We start from the raw sequence: 17,695 nt of genomic DNA, 5'->3' as shown, positions 1-17,695 counted from the left end.
TGCTCGCCCCGCCTCTGCCTCAGTTTCCCCCGTGCTGGGACGGTGTTGGGCCACCAAGAGGTGACATCCCGGGGGGGGTGGGTGGGTGGGAACCACCAAAGCCACCAGGCTCCTCGTAGGCGGCATCGCGACCCCCACCCCTTGGCAGAGCAGGGTGGCAGGACACCCCCCCCCGCTTGCTCTTTTTTTTTTTTTTCTTTAAATACTAAATAACTTTTTTGTGCGGCCCGTGTTCATTCCCGGCGTTTATTCCAGCGTAATTAGCAGAATAGGAGCAATCCGCTGTTAATTAATTCAGGCTCGTACAGCTGATCCGAGGCTCTGAAGTTTGCCACGAGAGGGTGAAAGACTAATTTTGCTTTTTAATCAGGGCCATCTGTGTGCCAGGAGCTGGGGGCGGGGGGGGGGAGGAAATACCAGCAGGGGCGGGCTCCGGCAGCGAAAAGTGCCAGAGAAAGAGCCCGGTGGGGTCTTTTTACCCCCCCCAAAAAAAATTGCGATTTTTTTTTTTTAGCCCCAGTCAGGACGGTTTTTTGAGGCCCCGACTCATGATTTTTTTTAACGCTGGGGCGGGGTGGGGGGGGGGGGCGGGGGGAGTGTGTTGGAAATAGGGAGTTAAAAATAGCAAAGTGGCAGGCGCGAGGCTGAGACGGATCGTCGTTAGGTGATTAATTAATGAGAGCCGTGGATTTTTAAGGCCTGAAAGGGATGATTTAGGTCTGGTGGCACCGGCTCTCGGTGGGGTTTGATGGAGGGACCCGAGGTGACAGGGAGTTGCTTCCCCCCCCCCCTCCCTCCCGCCGCGGACACCCCCACACCCCCAGGTATCGCCCACCCTTCGGTCCTTGATTACCTTGAACCCGGGGCTGGGGGTCCTGCGCGCCCCCCCCGCCCCCTTCTCCTGCCCCGGGCACGGGGTGGGGGGTGTCCCGTGGTCGGGGGTCTCGCCAGCCCCCTGCAAAGGGGAGAGAGGACGCGGGAACACGCGGGTGATTGGAGCCGGGTCATTAACGCAGCCGCTGGGTTGGAACAACCACGGGGGAGCCGGGGGCAGCTCGGGGTGCCGGGGTCGGGCCCGTCCCGGCCGCCGCCGCGTCCCGGTACCGGGCGGGGGAACCGCGGTCCCTGCGAATAACGAGAGCGGGAGGGACGGGGGGACACGACGAATAACGGGAGCGGTTTTCCCGGTTTTTTTTCCTGGTTTTGAGGTGTCTGGCGCTGCTGGAAAACAAAGAATTCCCCTGCGCGCTGCCCCGGGAAATGAATCACCTCTTAAATCTCCGCTTCCCTGTGACGGCACATGCGGAAGAAGGGGAAAAAACGCACCCCCCCCCAGCCCCGGGGGGGTTCCCCGCCGGTAGGAGCTTCCCCCCAGCCCTGTGACCCCCCGAATATGCCCCGTCCAGCTACAATCTTGGTTTTGCTGGCAACCAGGGAGGGGGGGGAAGGGGGGTCTGGTTCCCCCCCAGGGCAGCGGGGGACCCATTGCTGGGGGGTGGGGTGGGGCACCCTTGGGATCCTCTGAGCCCTGGGTTGCCGTTGGGCTTGGGGTGGGGGGGCCTGCGGCTGGGGCGATGCTCCCGAGCGCTGCTGGCCCCGCGGGGGGAGGCAGGGGGTGTCACGTATGGCTGGTGGTGCCTGAAATGGGTTTTTACGGGCCTGAGTCTCCTCTAGCACCAATTTTACACCGTGGACGGGGGTTCAGGGCTGACGGGGATGTGGCTTCTCCTCCATCGGGACCCCAGGGCTGGGCGCGGGGGGGGGGCTGGGGCTGGGCCCTCCTTCCAGGGGTTCAGTTGTGGGGTGGCCTATAGTCCCCACCTTCCCCACGAGCCATGATTCACCTGCTGAGGGGTGAAGGGGGGGGCTCTCCTGGCATGACCCTGCTCCAGGACACCTTCTTCCCCCTCCTCTTCCCAGCCCGTGTTCAGCTCTATCTCCCCCCCCAACCAGCTGCTGGACCCACATCTGGCTGCAGAGGCGGATGCAGGAGCTGCCCCCCGCGATGTCGAGGGGGCTGCTGAGGTGATGGTGGCCACGGGCAGGGTTGGGTCGCCTCCAAGGGCAGGTTTGGGAGGTGACAGCCCCGTGGCTGTGACCCTGCGGCGTCCTGGTGCTCCTGACCTGCTCCGGTGCGAAGGCCACGGGGGAGTTTGGGGGTCACAAGTCCCCGAGGCGGCAGCGACTCAGTCACGGTGGGCACCTTTCCGAGGCGAGCAGCTCCGCCGCATGCTGCTCCTCGCTCCGTTTCAGCATTTTGGTGTTAATAGTTTTTTTTTTTTTTTTTTTCCTTTTAATCCCATGAAGGCAGCGGGCGCACCATGCTCCACTGGCCCGTGGAATATCCCGCCTGGCACCAAGTTACAGCCGCAGACAGTGCAGGAGCCTGATCCGCAGCTTGCTCAGGAGGGTGTAGCCCCCCCAGCCCCCAAGATTTACACCTCGGTGGGGCTCAGGATCCGGCCAGCAGCTCACCAGTTCCCGCAGCACCTCTCTGGCTTCCCTCCTCTTCTCCTCGCTCCAGATCCAGAAGCACGCGGGCGAAACGCAGCCGGAGGAGGGATGCTCAGCTGGGCAGGTCTGATCCTACCGTGCTTTGCAGCGGGGTTTTCCCAATTTGTGCTGCCGAGGGGCCCAGCCTGGTGCCTGCTCAGGGTGGTGGTGGTGGGGGGTGCCACCCCGGCTCCCCCTGCAGCGCTGGGGGCAGCCCCGGAGCCCGTGTGCCGAGGGGAAACGTTCACCATGAGCTCTCCCTGGGGGTACTTGGGGCACCCTGAGCTAAAAATGATCTTTTCTGCAAAGGTTGATGGATTTCCCAACCTTCCTGGAGCTGTGACCCCCCCGGCTCCGGCCAGCCCACCCACCCAAATGCTCCGGGGTCCCTCCCTGCGAGCTGCCCCTCGTCCCCTCCCCAGCATCTGCCGTCGATTTGCTCCCTTCAAATGAATTCCCCGAGGCCAGGCTGCCCCCTCGCCGCCCTGCGTCCCACCAGCCTTGTGCTGTGGCTTGTGGATGCTGCAGAGCTCAGGCTCCTGGTGGCCACCAAGGTTTGCAGGGTGGCCACTGAGGTCACATGGTGCCACCCGGCTCCCGGCGCGGGGGGACCCCCTGTCCCCGCTGCTTGTTTTCTGCTGCCTGGCTGTCACATCTGTGCTCCTGTCCCTCCTGCCACCCCCTCCCCGGCCTTATCCCCTGATGGGTACAAGCGACATGACCAGAAATGTCCGTGTTCCAAGCTGCCGGGTGCTGAGCCCCCAGGAAAGGAACAGATCGGGGCGGGGGGGGGGGTGTGATTTATGAAAATAGCGTGAGATGAGAGCGGGGAATTGGCCAAGCAGGGGGTGCGGGATGCCAGCACCCACCACCGCTCCCCGAGCAGCACCCGCACCTTTGCTCCAGCCGATCGGGATGCGGGGCCGTGCCTGGCCATGGTGTGGGGGGTGTGTGTGCATTGTGCCTGGAGCCCCCCCCCCGCTGTCCTTCTGCGGCCATCGATTTCCGCGGAACAAGGCAGCCGGGTGTGTAATTGCGCGCAGCGATGGCAGCTCCTTTACATGCCGTTCGGCGGGGCCCTGCTCGCAGGAAATGAAACTTTTCAGGCCACTAGACATTTAGTTTTCTTCAGCTGTTAATTCCCCCGGGGAGGGGAAGGGAGGGGGGGGGGGGTGGGCTGGGGGGGCTGCCACAGCCGTAGGGAGCCATGGGTGAGGTGACCTCGGGGGGGGGGGGGTGTCACCGCTCCTTGCCTGCACCCGGGGAACCTTCCCTGACCCTTTTCCTCCCACTCCAGCTGGTGGGAGAGGGGAAGCAGGTGCTGAGCATCCCTGTCTCAGCCCCCCCCACCCCCAGGGCTTTGCTGGGGAGGGGGGAACGATGCCCCAGGCACCGAGCGAGCATCCATCCCCCTCGGCGAGCTCCTCTCCCGCAAGGTAAGCGGCATTATATCCGGCCCGATTGCTCCAGCATGATCCTCCTGAATGTTGCACAGCATGTACACGGCGTCTTATGGAAAATACATGCCCCTGGGTGAGCCTTTTAATAGCGATGGCTCCTGCCCGGGGGGGCGGAGTGGGGAGCGGGGGGGGGGGGGGAGGGCGGAGGGGGCCGCTCTCTGCCACGGCGGTGCCAAGAAATGATTGAAAAGTTGGGGCTCGCCGTAGGAAACCCGCTGCTGGGGGGAACAACGTGTTTTCGTTCCCCTGCCAGGTAAAAAATGAAAAGAATTGCAATGAATGCTAATGGGGATGCTGCGGAGATGGGCTGGGGCTGGGGGGCCAGGGCCGGGGGGGGGTCCGGTGCTGGTGGGAGCTCCTGGGGGACCCCGGTTTTGGGGGCTGGGGGCGGCTGTGCGGCAGCCAGCACGGGGCTGGGGGGGGGGGGGGGGTGGTGCCACGGGGGAGGATGCTCTGTCTGTACCAAAATCCCTTCTTCTTACAGCAAAACGTGGTTGGGGGAAGGCGTCACCCCCCCAGGATTCCCCTCGGCGGGATCTCCCGGCCTTGGGGAGCCGGTCCCGGCTTCTCGCCCCCCCCCTTCTCCCCCCCCAGCTCCATTCCATGGCCCGGCCGCCGCCGAAGCTGGGAAGGGCTGAGCTGTTTGTAAATGCAACCGGTCTGGAAAGCGGGAGGGTAAACACGGATGAATAGCCTTCATCCACTCCAGTAAATATTTTATATCACACACCAAGAAAAGACACTCCTATTTAAATGATTTATAAAGGAAGATCATGTAGAGGTTTCTATAAAATATGTAGGGCTCCTAATCCCGACATCATCAAGCAAAGAGGACTGAAATCATATATTACCTTTTCAACAGCCTCGCCGGCTGCAGGGATACAACTGACAAATAAAAGTGTGTTTACAGCTTTTGGGCTCCTCTGGGGAGAGGTAAATCACGGCGGGGGTGGGAAGGGGGAAAGGAAGCCGGAAATTAAGTGGCAATTTCTGTCCAGGGCGGGGGGGGCGGATTTGGAGGTGCCGGTGTCCCCATCCCGCGTGGAGATGCGCGGGGTGCGGGGATGCTCGTCCCCCGGCGGGACCCTGGGGGGGTTGGCTACGGGGTGCGGACCCCCAATGGGTTGGTGCGGGGGGGAGGGGGCATGCCCCGCTCCCCTCCCCAGCGGGGCTGGACCGAGCGCAGCCCTCAGGGATGGGGGGGGGGGGGGGAGCACCAGCGGCGTCAGGATCAGGCCCGCGGGGATACGGCCCTTTTAACCTTGGGGCCGGCTTCCCCCCCCCCCCACCTCCACGCTGCCACTCAAGGCTCCCATGGGGTCCATTTATTGGGGGGGGGGGGGAGTTCCCCCTCCCGCCCCTTCCCCGCGGACCCACCCGCCGCCGCCACCTCCCCACCGGCAGCCGGGGGGAGCCGCGGCCCCGGCAGCCGGCCCGCACCGGGGAAGGGAAGGGAAGGGGAGGGGGGGGTACGGCCGGGCTCTGGCAGCGGCGGCGGCGCTTTGGCAGGCGGCGACGGGAGCAGCAGCCGATGGGGCCCCGGCCGCCGCGTTATTAAGGGATTAGCAAGTTGTCTTGGCGCTCAATTGTAGATAAGTGCCGCATTTTGTATTATCTTTTCACGCTGCACCGCGAAGGATGACAAAGAGACAACATGGGTGTCATGGCCTTCAGCATATCATTAAGGGTAATTTGTCTTGCGGGGAGGGGGAGGGCGAAGGGAGAAGAGGGGAAGGAGAGGAGGAGAGGGAAAAGCAGCCCGGGAGGAGAGAGGGGATTAAAAACTAAAGAGAGGAGATTAGGAGTGAAATGCGAACCGTATTCAGAGGCAGCCAGGCAGGGAGAAGCAAATAGCCGAGGAGGGGACGGTCGTCCCCGGGGGCTCAGCCCGGCGGCGGGGGGGGGGAGAAAGCCCCGGGGCTGGGGTCGCGGGTGGGTGGGGGGGGTGGGGGTTCGGAGACACCCCCCCCCTCTTCTTTTCCAGCACAGAAGAGCCCCCAATCCGCCCCCAGCCTCAATCACAGGCATTAATCTATAATGATAAGCAGCCAGCCGGGCGGTGTCACAGGCAATAAGGTGCACACCGGAGGACTCCGGTGAATCCATCTCCCCCTTTCATGACTGACTAACCATTGCCATCAGCCTGGGGGGGGTCCGGGAGCGGCGGGGGGGGGGCTGGGGGCATGGTGGCAGCTCCCTGGTGCAACCCGCTCCTCGGTGCAACCCCATTTCTCAGGGGTTTTGCAGCCCCCCCCCTCCCCAGCCCCATCCTCACGCAGCACATGGTAGCCAAACCCCCCGTGTAGGAACCGGCAGGGGCTGCTCCCCCCCCCTTCGCCGGGCAGCGAAGGGTAAAAGAAAAGTGTAAAAGCAAGAGGAAAACGTAGCAGAAAGCCGGCAAAGCCCCCCCCCCGCCCAGGCCCGGGGAAGGGGGGCTGAGCCGGCGGTGGTTTGCTCTATCGGTCAATCAATCAATCAGGAGTAAAGGCGCGGGTATCGATCGGGGAAAGATGTTTTTTGTTTTTTTTTTTCCTTTTCGGGGGCCGGGAAATGGAAATCTGCATCTTGGAGACGGGTCGAAGGGAGCCGCCGACCCGACCTGCAGGAGGAAAAACCCTCCGACGACCCCCACCACCACCCCCACCACCCCCCGAGCCCGGGGCGCCCGAATCCCCCTGGGGCGGCGAGAGGCCGCTGCCACCCCCGGGGGACGCAGCCACCTCCCGGGCGAGGGCATCAGGTGCCACCGTGGTCCCTCCCTTCGCCGGGGGGACCGGGGCTGGCGGGGACGGGGCATCTCTCCCGCCGCCCCCCCCCCCCTTCTGATAATCCTATTTTTGAACCAGAGGATTAGGATCAATACTTCACTCCTAATGCTGCGGTAATACAGTGTTACACCGCCAGCGCCAGTTCCCTGCTGAAACACTTAAGGTAGTTTAAACCCATTTGTGCCGGGGAGTGCCGTGAATCCACAACGAGCTCCTCGCAGGGCGCAGGCAGAGCCCGCTGGGTCCCGGCCTGCCCGCCTGCTAGCCAAATCCAGCCCTGGGTAGCCACAGCCAGCGAGGGGACCGTGGCCCTTTGAACCCCGGGACTCCTGGACTCCAAGGGGGGCCGGGCCAGGAAGGGGCTTGGGTGCATCGCTGTGTCCCCTGCGGACAGACGGGCAGGAATTGCCCACGCTGCCTGTCCTAGGGCCACTGCTGGCCCTGCTGCAGGTGGCCAAGCCCTTGTGCAAGCAGCCCACAAGCCCTCGTGCAAACGGTTGTGGCCCCCGGGTTTTGGGTGACCCAGGTTTTTGGGTGACCCTGGCTCTGACTCAGATTTTGGGTGACCCCCAGGTTTTGGGTGACCTTGGCTCTGTCCCTGGGTTTTGGGTGACCCCCGGGTTTTGGGTGACCCCCAAGTTTTGGGTGAAACGCAGCTCTGCCCCGGGGATTTGGGTGACCCCCAGGTTTTGGGTGACCCCCAGGTTTTGGGTGAAACCTGGCTCTGCCCCTGGATTTTGGGTGACCCCAAGGTTTTGGGTGACCCCCAGCTCTGCCCCCAGGTTTTGGTGACTCCCATGTTTTGGGTGACCCCGGCTCTGCCCCCGGGATTTGGGTGACCCCCAGGTTTTGGGTGAAACCCAGCTCTGCCCCTGGGTTTTGGTGACCCCCAGGTTTTGGGTGACCCCCAGCTCTGCCCCCAGGATTTGGGTGACCCCCGGGTTTTGGGTGAAACCCGGCTCTGCCCCTGGGTTTTGGTGACTCCCATGTTTTGGGTGATCTCGGCTCTGCCCCCGGGTTTTGGTGACCCTCCCGGGTTTTGGTGACCCCCCCAGGTTTTGGGTGACCTTGGCTCTGTCCCCGGGATTTGGGTGACCCCCGGGTTTTGGGTGATCCCGGCTCTGCCCCTGGGTTTTGGTGACCCCCAGGTTTTGGGTGACCCCCAGCTCTGCCCCCAGGTTTTGGTGACTCCCATGTTTTGGGTGATCTCAGCTCTGCCCCCGGGTTTTGGTGACCCCCCCAGGTTTTGGGTGACCTCTGTTCTGACCCGGGTTTGGGGCGACCCCCCCCCCAGCGCGGGGCCGGGGGGGGAGACCCGGCCATCTTTCACTCCAAATTGTCTGCGGGGTTTGGGAGCCGAACTCCCAGGGAATAGAAACACAAATATTTCCATCCAGCGCTATAATTATGAATTAGAACAAAGCTCTGTCTTTTTTAGGTGCTAATAGAGATAAAGGGGGTTTTGAAATGCAAGGCACAGCTATATAAATGCTAATTCACCCGGAGACCTTCCTCCCTCCCCAGGCCCCCCCCCCGCAGAACCCGGGATTCGAGGCAACTTCTCTAAAAAAAAAAAATAAAATAAAAGAAATAAATCCCGGCCGAGCAAACTCCGAGAAATCATCTCTGCAACTCCATGGAGTTTGTGGAGCGATGGAGCACGTCCCCTCCGCCGGGCTGCCCCGGCACCGGGCGATGCCCCGGCAGGGACACACGTGTTGCAGCGTGAACTGGTGCACACACACGCACACGCACATGCACACACACATGTTGCAGCATGGACCGGTTCGTGCACGCACGAACACACGGCGACGCGTACACGCACGTGGCAGCATGCGCTGGTGCCCACGCATTGCAGCGTGGGTGCGTTGTGAGCGCGCAGAGGTGCTGCGGCACGCAGCTGTGAGCGCGCACACACACGTCACAGCGTGCAACACACACATGTCGCAGCATGCAATACGCACACACACAGCAGAGCGTGCACATACACACGTCGCGGCATGCAGCACACATCACAGTGCGCATGTGCACACACGCACGCATCACAGCATGCGCTGGTGCGCACACACCCCCCACGGCATGCAACACACACACGTCACAGCACGCGCATACACATGTTGCAGCATGCACTGGTGCGCGTGTACACGTGTCGCAGCACGCACAAACACACGTCGCAGCATGCACAAACACACGTCGGGGCATGCACTGTTGCACACACACGCACACATCGCAGCGTGCAGCACACATCACAGCACGCGCGCACACACACGTTGCAGCATGGATGCACACACAGAGGTCGCAGCATGTAACACACATCGCAGCGCGCGCGCACACACATGTTGCAGCATGCACAGGTGCACACACACATGTCACAGCATGGAACACGCGTGGCAGCACGCGCACACGCACATGTCGCAGCATGCAGCCCACACATACGCATCGCAGCACACACATACCCATGTCGCAGCATGCACTGGTGCACACATACACGTGTCACAGCGTGCAACACACACGTTGCAGCATGCACTGGTGCACACATGCACACCCCCCAGCATGCAACACACCCCCCCATCACAGCACACACATACACGTGTCGCAGCATGCAACACACATGTTGCAGCATGCACCGGTGCACGTACACACACATTGCAGCATGCACTGGTGCACACACACACATCGCAGCATGCAACACACACACATTGCAGCATGCACTGGTGCACACACACACGTCGCAGCATGCAACACACACACTTTGCAGCATGCACTGGTGCACACACACACATCGCAGCATGCAACACACACATTGCAGCATGCACTGGTGCACACACACACGTCGCAGCATGCAACACACACATTGCAGCATGCACTGGTGCACACACACATATCGCAGCATGCAACACACACATTGCAGCATGCACTGGTGCACACACACACGTCACAGCATGCAACACACACACATTGCAGCATGCACTGGTGCACACACACACGTCACAGCATGCAACACACACACGTTGCAGCATGCACTGGTGCACACACACACACGTCGCAGCATGCAACACGCACAAGTTGCAGCACGCAATACACACACACACACATCACAGCACGCACATACACACGTTGCAGCGCACACCGGTGCACAGAGACATCACAGCACACACACACACACGTGTCACAGCACACACGCATGTGCCAGCAGGGTGGCGTCACTGTACCCACCACCACGCACACACACGACCCTCCCTCAAGGCCCGAGCGGGCGGGCAAGGCCAGGCAGGCCCTTGGCCACCACACCAGAGCCATGGCCCCCGTTTACCGCGGGGGTCGCAGCCGTCGCGCTGCGGGGAGCGGCCGCCCCTCGGTTCCCCAGGTGGGGACCCCAGCCCCGAGCCACCCGGGGGGCGCCCAGGGAAAGAGCAGAGCCCCCAGCCCAGCTCCTGCCTCCAGCGGGGCTGGAAGTACTTCCAGAGCGGGTTATGAGGGAAATGAGCGTCACGGATGCTAACGGAGGGAAAGCGTCTCACTAGCACTCATCCTGCCTCCCACCGTCCTGCCCTCTGCTCCGGACTCCTCTTTTCCAGGGAATTCCCGCCGCCTGGCACAGCCCCGGCGAGGGTTCGCCCACCCGCCGGCTGTGCGAAGGCCGGTACAACGGCCCCGGCTTTTCCCGGGATCCCCGTCCCTCTCCCTGCCACCCCAAAGAGGCGTTTTTCCGTTCTCTCCCCTATCGATTTTCACTCCGGTGCAGAGAAACAAGACAATCCCGGCTCGCCCCAAAACTCGGCCCTGCAACCAAGGGCTGCCCTGGGCCGGGGGGGGGCTCGGGGGGCCGCGGGAGAAGCGGGGGTAAGTGTGTGCCTTCGCCCCTCTCCCTGCCTGGGCATCCTCAGCCTCTCGGGGGAAGGTGGGTGCGAGGGGGCTGCACCGGGGGTCGTTTCACCAGGGTTTGGGGGGGGGACACTGGGGGGTCCCTCATTCCCCCAGCCGTGCTCGATCCGGTTCTCGGGGCTGCAGCGCTCCCCAGCCGGGTGGGAGGATGCTCCTGGAGCAGCGGCGGGCGGGGGGGGGGGTGTCTGGCAGGGGGGGGCCCGATCCTGCCCCAGCAGGACATGGTCTCATCCCTCCGGGCGGTGCCGGCTACCCTGGGTTACACCAGCCAGGATCCGGCCCTCTGTGCTCGGGGTAGTTTTCAGTTAAACCCAAAATATCCTGTAATAGCCCACAGAGGGGTTTTTATTTCTTTCTTCCCTTTTTTCTTTTTTTTTTTTTTTTAATTATTATTATTATTATTACTTTTTTTTTTTATTTTAAATAAATCTATTATGAGGAGCTTAGAGATGTGTGTAAAACCGACAAGGGACGATTTGAGGATTAGGGATCGGCGCTGTCCCGGTGCGACGGGCAAAGAAAAGCAAATCCTTGGCGGGGGGGGGGGGGGGAATGAGCGGGGCCGGGGGGGGGGGGGGGGGGGGGGGGGGCGGTGGTGTCACCGCGGCTCCGGGAGACCCCGGGGCCGGCACGGGGGCGGGGGGGGGGTATCCCGGAGCGCACCCCCGCGGTTTCCCCCTGCCCCTCCGGCATCCAGTTTAGCATAAAAGTCATTTGGGTTCGGTCGCGTGTCGTGTGTGTGTGTGTCTGTGTGTCCCCCCCCCGTCCCCCCCCCACGCCGTCATTTCCCGGCCGTCGATAACCGTCCTGAGCATCGGGGAAAGGCACCGGCGAGCTGTGCGGGGCGAGGAGCGGTTAATTCCCACCCCCCCGCAACACACGCACACCCCGCCAAGGATAATTGGCTTGTTTACTCTTTTCCTGACCCAAAAAAGACAATGAAATCGTGCACGAAACCAAGAGGTTTTAGCCACACGCCCGCAGAGGGAGAGCGGCGACATAAATAAAACACAAACGGGGACCCGGGCGGGGGGGGGGATAACGGGTTCCCAGCCTCAGCAGGGACAGGACGATTCTCGGGGTGGCTTTTTGGGGACAAAATCTGTGTTTTGTTTTCTTTTTTCCTGGAAACTGTTCCATTGGGGCTGGGCCAGCCTGGGCTGCGGCTGCTTTGGGTGAAAACCCCACGGTTTGAGCAAAACCCGCTGCCGGGGCAGCGCGACCCCCTCGGGGTGCGGAATGGGGGGGGGGGGGGGGGGACCCCGAGCACCCCCGGGCCCGCTGGTCCCGCATCCCTGCGGCAGGCGCTGAGCGGGCCCCCCCCTGCCCCTGCTCATCCTCTTGCTTTAACGCACCACCTCTATTTATTCTGCTCCTGTAACTGTAAAATTGATTTTCTTGCAACAAGACGCTTGTCTTTCACTACTGAACGCACCCAAATGCTCCAACATAAGACACTGGCAATTTTTAATTAGTTTCCTTTATACCTCTTGCCTCCCCGAGCAGGCGGGTGGAACCGGAACGGGGGGAGCCCGCAAAGGAGCCGGATCCAGAGGTGACAAAAGAACTTTTTTATTCTTGATGTAATTATTAATACCCCACGCCGTTCACCTAACGAGGCAGGAGCGCAAGGGCAGGTGGCAGCAGGCTCATGGGGGGGCGGTGATTAGTGCATCCTTTAGTTGCGGGGCTGGAGAAGCATCTTAAACCACCTCTATCTTTAAATATTATCCCAGGGCAGCTCCTCGCTGCCCCACAGATGCCTCCCCAGGGCCCCAAACCAGCCCTGGTGTGGCAATGGGCTACTGGTCCCAGTTCCGCTTGGTGGGGGGGAGGGGGGGGAAGGCATGGGGAGAGGGGGGGAAGGTGTGGGGAGCCCCTCGAAGCTGCAAACGCACGTGGCTGATACCAGTAAAGGACTAATTGAGCCGCGCTTCCCATCACGCCCCCCTGATAACGAGCCCGGGGTTATTAAAGCCTTAATGGCTGATTGGCAGAAGGTGCTGCTGCTCTGCCGGGCTCCCACCCGCCCACGGCCTCGCCGGGGATGCTGTGAGCCCCCCAGCTTGGGGGAGGGGGGTCCTGCAGCCACCCTGTGACCCCCCCCCCCCCCCCCCGAGGGGCTGCGCTGAAGCCCCAGTAACGCCTTGGGTGATGCTGGCGGGAAGCGTGCAGGTGAGGTGCCGGCACCGCGTGTCCTCCTTCACCAAAGCCCTGGATGGAGGTTGCTGCCATCGCTCCCGGCTGGGTAGACACGATGTGGGCACCCCCTGCGCCCCCCGGCACCCCCAGCCCCCCGCTGCGCTCCCTGCTCTTCCCCTTTCGCCTTCCCCAAAACGCGGGGGCAGCTCGACCTCGGGGGCAGCGATGGGGCGAGAGGGGCGGCCGGACCCCTGAGCACCCCCGGGGCACGGCTGGGGGGTCCTCGGGAGCAGGGCAAGGTCAGAGGGGTCAAGGGCTGCAAAGGGAGGAGGGAGAAGCCCCTCTGCCCCCTCCGGCGGGGCGGCAGCACACAGGCGGGAGCGCACAAGCGTGCGGACGGACGCGTGCGTGCCCGGAGAAGCCACCCAAAAAAAAAGTTACTGGGGGGAGGAGGAAAAAAAGGCGGGGGTGGGGGGGGGGAAGGAAAGGAAAGGAAAGTCCTGCAGTCTTTTGCCTTGTCAGTTCTCCGTCTGCTGTCACTCAGCCGCCGAATTCTCCTTCAAGTTGTCATAGCAAGGCTGGCGGGGATTATGCCGAGGCTCTGTCCAGAATTGATTCATGTGGAACGCGTGCTTGACGAGCGGAACCGCTGGTGTGAGCGGGAGCCGCTGAGACCCCCTATTTTCCCACCTTCCTCAGACAATCTGGTATTGTTTGGCCGCAGCCTTAGTGATCCCTGCGCCGGGGCTGTGACTGACACAGCTTTGAGGCTCTAAGGCGTATTTTGAATTTCTAAAACCTCTCAGGAAGTCCCCGGGGTGCCTTCTGCCATTGTCTTGTTTCTCCTTTCGCCTTTTTCCCTTTCCACCCCGAACCCCTACCGCCTCCCCAACGCCTCCTCCCCCCCCCCACCCCGCCCCCTTTTCTCCCCCTAATTCCAGGCCCTATGATCCCGAACACAACCCAGATTTCTCTTTCCCCCCCCGTGTTTGCGTTCTGACTCTCTCTGGAGCTGCTCAGCCAGTTTGCAAACATGATTTTAAAAAAAAAAAAAAAAACCACAAAAAACCCCCTAAGTAAAGCTCTAAAAGTTCCCAAATCCTTGATCCGTCGTGGAGAAGAAGGGCTTTATTTGTTTGCTTTTAATCAGCTGACACAAACCCCGGGACGTGTTGAAAAATAATGATAGAAATAAATCTTTCGCCTAATCTAGCGCAGGCTTGGATCTCTCCTGCTCCGCTCCGTCCATCCATCCCCATCCATCCCTGCCGGGGATGGACCATCCCACGGGATCCGGCTGAGGAGTTTCCATCCCGGCAAAGCGTTTCCCCCAGGAGCCCCCATCCCTGGCGAAGGACCGGGCTGTCCCCGCCTTGGGCTTCCACGTGCCGGGACCACCGAGCCCCGTCCCCTCGCAGCCCCCGGCCTCTCCTGGGCTCGGCACTATATAACCATTTCCCATTTCCAGTCTTAATCTTATAAGAATGAATTGAGAATGACCAGCGTAAATACACAGGTGCCACTGGGAGCAGAAACCACTCTTTAATCTCAGATATGAAAACAATTCCCTGCTCCGCTCGCTAGCAATCAGCCAGCGCTATCAGCGCCGCGCTCTCCCCGGGAACAGGAGAGCTTATAAATATGAATTAGCGCAGAGAAAATCTACTCTCTTACCTAAAGCTAAATGTTATCTGGGTCCCTTTCCAGCAGTGGCTGACATTTCCAGAGTGCTTTTAGTCACATCTGCGGGAAGACAACTCATTTCTTGTTTTAAGGAAAAAAAAAAAAAAAAAAAAGAAAAGGAAAAGAGGGGAGAAAGAGGAAGCGGAGGAGGAGGACGATGAGCGGTGGCACAGGGAGACGCTGCCTTTGTTGAAAGAGGGAAATGCGGGATGCCTGAGCCTCCTCTGGGAGAGGGGAGATGCCGGGTGGGCTCTGCCCCGGCACCGGGCGCTCACGGGGAAAGGACGGGGTGGCCGAAGCCCCGAGGCAGCAGCACAAGGTGATCCCACCTGAGCGAGGCCTCGGGACGCAGGTGCTCATGGCCGGGGCATCGAGCAGCCCCAGGGTGGCTCCAAGAGCTGCCCCGAAAACGGGGAGGTTGAGCAGCCGCGGTCCTCGGCAAGGGTGAGCTGCGCTGCCCTGCCCGAGCTGGGGAAACTGAGGCACAGCGTGGGAAACGCTCCCACAACCTCGGCTGGGGGGATTTCTGTGGCGAGAGCACGAGGAAGGCGATGGGGCAGGGGGTGCTGGGCCCTCAGCCCCCTGTCCCAGGCGTGGGGCTCGCTCTGCTCCGGTGGCATCCCAGCCGGCGGCATCTCTCCTGCCCTCGCAGAGCGGTTTTGGGTGGGAAGGGACCATTAAAGCCCATCCAGCCCAACCCCTCGCCACGCGCAGGGACATCTCCGACCAGCCCAGGTTGCTCCGAGCCCCGTCCAACCTGACCTTGGATGTTTCCAGGGATGGGGCAGCCCCCACCTCCCTGGGGCAACCTGGGCCAGGCACTCACCCCCCTCCCTGAAAAACATTTCTTCCTTCTATCTAGCCTGAATCTCCCCTCTTTCAGTTTAAATCCATCACCCCTCACCCTATCGCAACAGGCCCTGCCCTGGGTGCCCCAGGGACCCCCCCCACATTGTCCCTGCACCCCAAAGGCCCCCGTGGAGGCGTGGGGTCCCTCCACGGGCCGGAGCTGCTGACGATGGGGAAGGACGCGGCCCCGCAGCGGGTGTGAAACCCCGTTCCCCCCTCCATCCTTCCATCCCACCGCCTGGCTCTGCTCCCGCTCCCTGCGCCCGCCGGCCTCTCCCCGACACCGAATCTGCGAGGCGAGGGGCTGCAGAGCGCCGGAGTCTCTAATGGGATGCTTAAGCCATCTTTTAGGTTTTTAATGAGCGGTTCCTGGCAGGAATGCTAGACATCACTAGGTAGACAGACCTGTCTTGCTGTCAGGCGGCGCGATGTGTTTCTGTGTCCTTGTCTGGCTTAAGTGAGCTCTGACCTCATTTGCTTCGTGCCATTCAATTAACAAGGCGAGCGGCGCTGGGGAGGTGTGTGTGTGTGTGTGGGAGTTTAACCGTATGTATTAATTTCCATTTTATGTTCCAAACAATCGAGCGTCGCTGGGCGGCGGGAGGCGGCCGGCCCCTCCGCGGGTACCGTCCCCAGCTCTGCCTGGGCTGCGCTTTGCCGGTGACCCCCAGCCCAGCGCCGGCGGATGGTGGGGTTCGGGGGGGACCTCGGGGGTCCCCGCTCCGGCCTCGCCATCCCAGGGCAGACCCATGCCCTGCGCAGCCCCTTCTCCGCCCTTCGGTTAATGCCCCTCCATCTTATGCTTCATCCGGAGCGGCGGCGGCAGCGGCTGCACATGGAGACAGAAACGATTTGGAAAAGGGCGAGAGAGGGAGAGAAATGTTTCCCGGGATGTTAAAAAAAGCGACTTCAGGCACCTAAATTTATGCTGCTCGAAAATGGATTTTATTCCAGTGTAATGAGAGAACAAAATAATTAATTCCTCTCCCGCAGACAAAAGGCTGGAGGCTTTCCTCCAGCCCCATCTTCCCACCGAGCCGTCGGGAGGATGGGCCGGTTCCCGGGGCAGCTCGCCCGGCGCCAGGGCCCGATCCTGGCAGGGGGCCGGTTCTGCACCCCAGGGAGGTGTCCTGGCCGGGGACGGGGGGCTGCAAAGGGCAGCCCCCTTTGCAGGGTCGTGCAGGGGACCGGGACTCCCAGCCGTGTCCACCATCACCGCCCCGATCCCGTCTCCCGCTGCCCGGGCTGGGTCTGGTCCCGCGCTCCATCCAGCGCCCGCCCGTGGGTGGCAGAGGGGGGTGTCTGCGGGCAGGATGGCAGCCCCCTCGCCAAGAGGCGAATTACCGGCGTTCCAAAGGGAAAGGGGCTACTTCTGCTCTTCAAACGCAGCCCCCCCTCCCTCCCCCCCTCAACTCTTCTCGGGGTAAACAGGGGGATTGTGCTTGTTCTGGGTGAAGTCATAAATATTAATTATGCAAACCCAGCCTCTTCTAGCCCACCCTTATCTCCACAACATTCCAGGACGGGGAGAAACAGAGGCAGAGTCAATTTATTCGCTGAGCGGGTCACTCTCTTTAAGAACATCCCTTTCAAAAGAGAGCTGCAACTAGAGCAGATCAAGCAGGGCCGGGTTCGCCTCCCTCAGATATGATAAAATATTCTAATAAATACTTGGGAAGCCCATTACAAGGAGAACGTTTCGTGCCTTCGAGACCTTCGCGGCGGGGCCTTTCACGCGGGTCTCCCGTCCGAGCCGTGGCGAGGTGGGGGGGGGGGCCGTGCAGCATCCCCCGAGGCCCCACCACCCCTCCGTCTCACGCGGAGGGTCGCTGCCCCACGGGATGCTCCCCCTATTTCCAATTTTAGTAGCAAAACATAAAAAATCTGCTCCTGGCTCACAGCTTTGGGGAGGAGGGCTTGAAAAGGAGCTCCTCTCGATGAGGGCTGTGGCAAGGAGGGGGAATGGAGCCGAACCCCCCCCACACACATCCCTGGCATGTGGAACAGAGCTGACATGGCTGGCGTGGTGCGACCCACGGCCATGGGCTCGCCTGGGGTTCGTTTTCTCCCCTCGTAGGTGCAGGAGAAACCTCCTGCTCGGGTCCCTTTGCTGCGGGACACATAAAACCCTGCAGGGCCCCCCAGTAGTGCAGGCGGCCCCAGCCATGGGGACAACTGCACCCCAGCCCTGTCCCCACTCCCATCCCATCCCTGGCCCCATTCCCAGTCCAACCCTGGGCCTATCCCCATTCCCATCCCAGTCCCACTCCCACCCCGACCCTATCCCCACGCCCATCCCAGCCCCGGCCTCATCCCAACCCCATCCCCAGTCACATCCCAATACTATCCCCATTCCCATCCCATTCCCAGTCCCACCCCACCCCTATCCCCATTCCCATCCCTTCTCTGGCCCCA

This window comes from Chroicocephalus ridibundus, chromosome 22 (assembly GCF_963924245.1).
Source record: "Chroicocephalus ridibundus chromosome 22, bChrRid1.1, whole genome shotgun sequence".
Lineage (NCBI taxonomy): Eukaryota > Metazoa > Chordata > Aves > Charadriiformes > Laridae > Chroicocephalus > Chroicocephalus ridibundus.
This window is presented reverse-complemented; position numbering follows the sequence as displayed.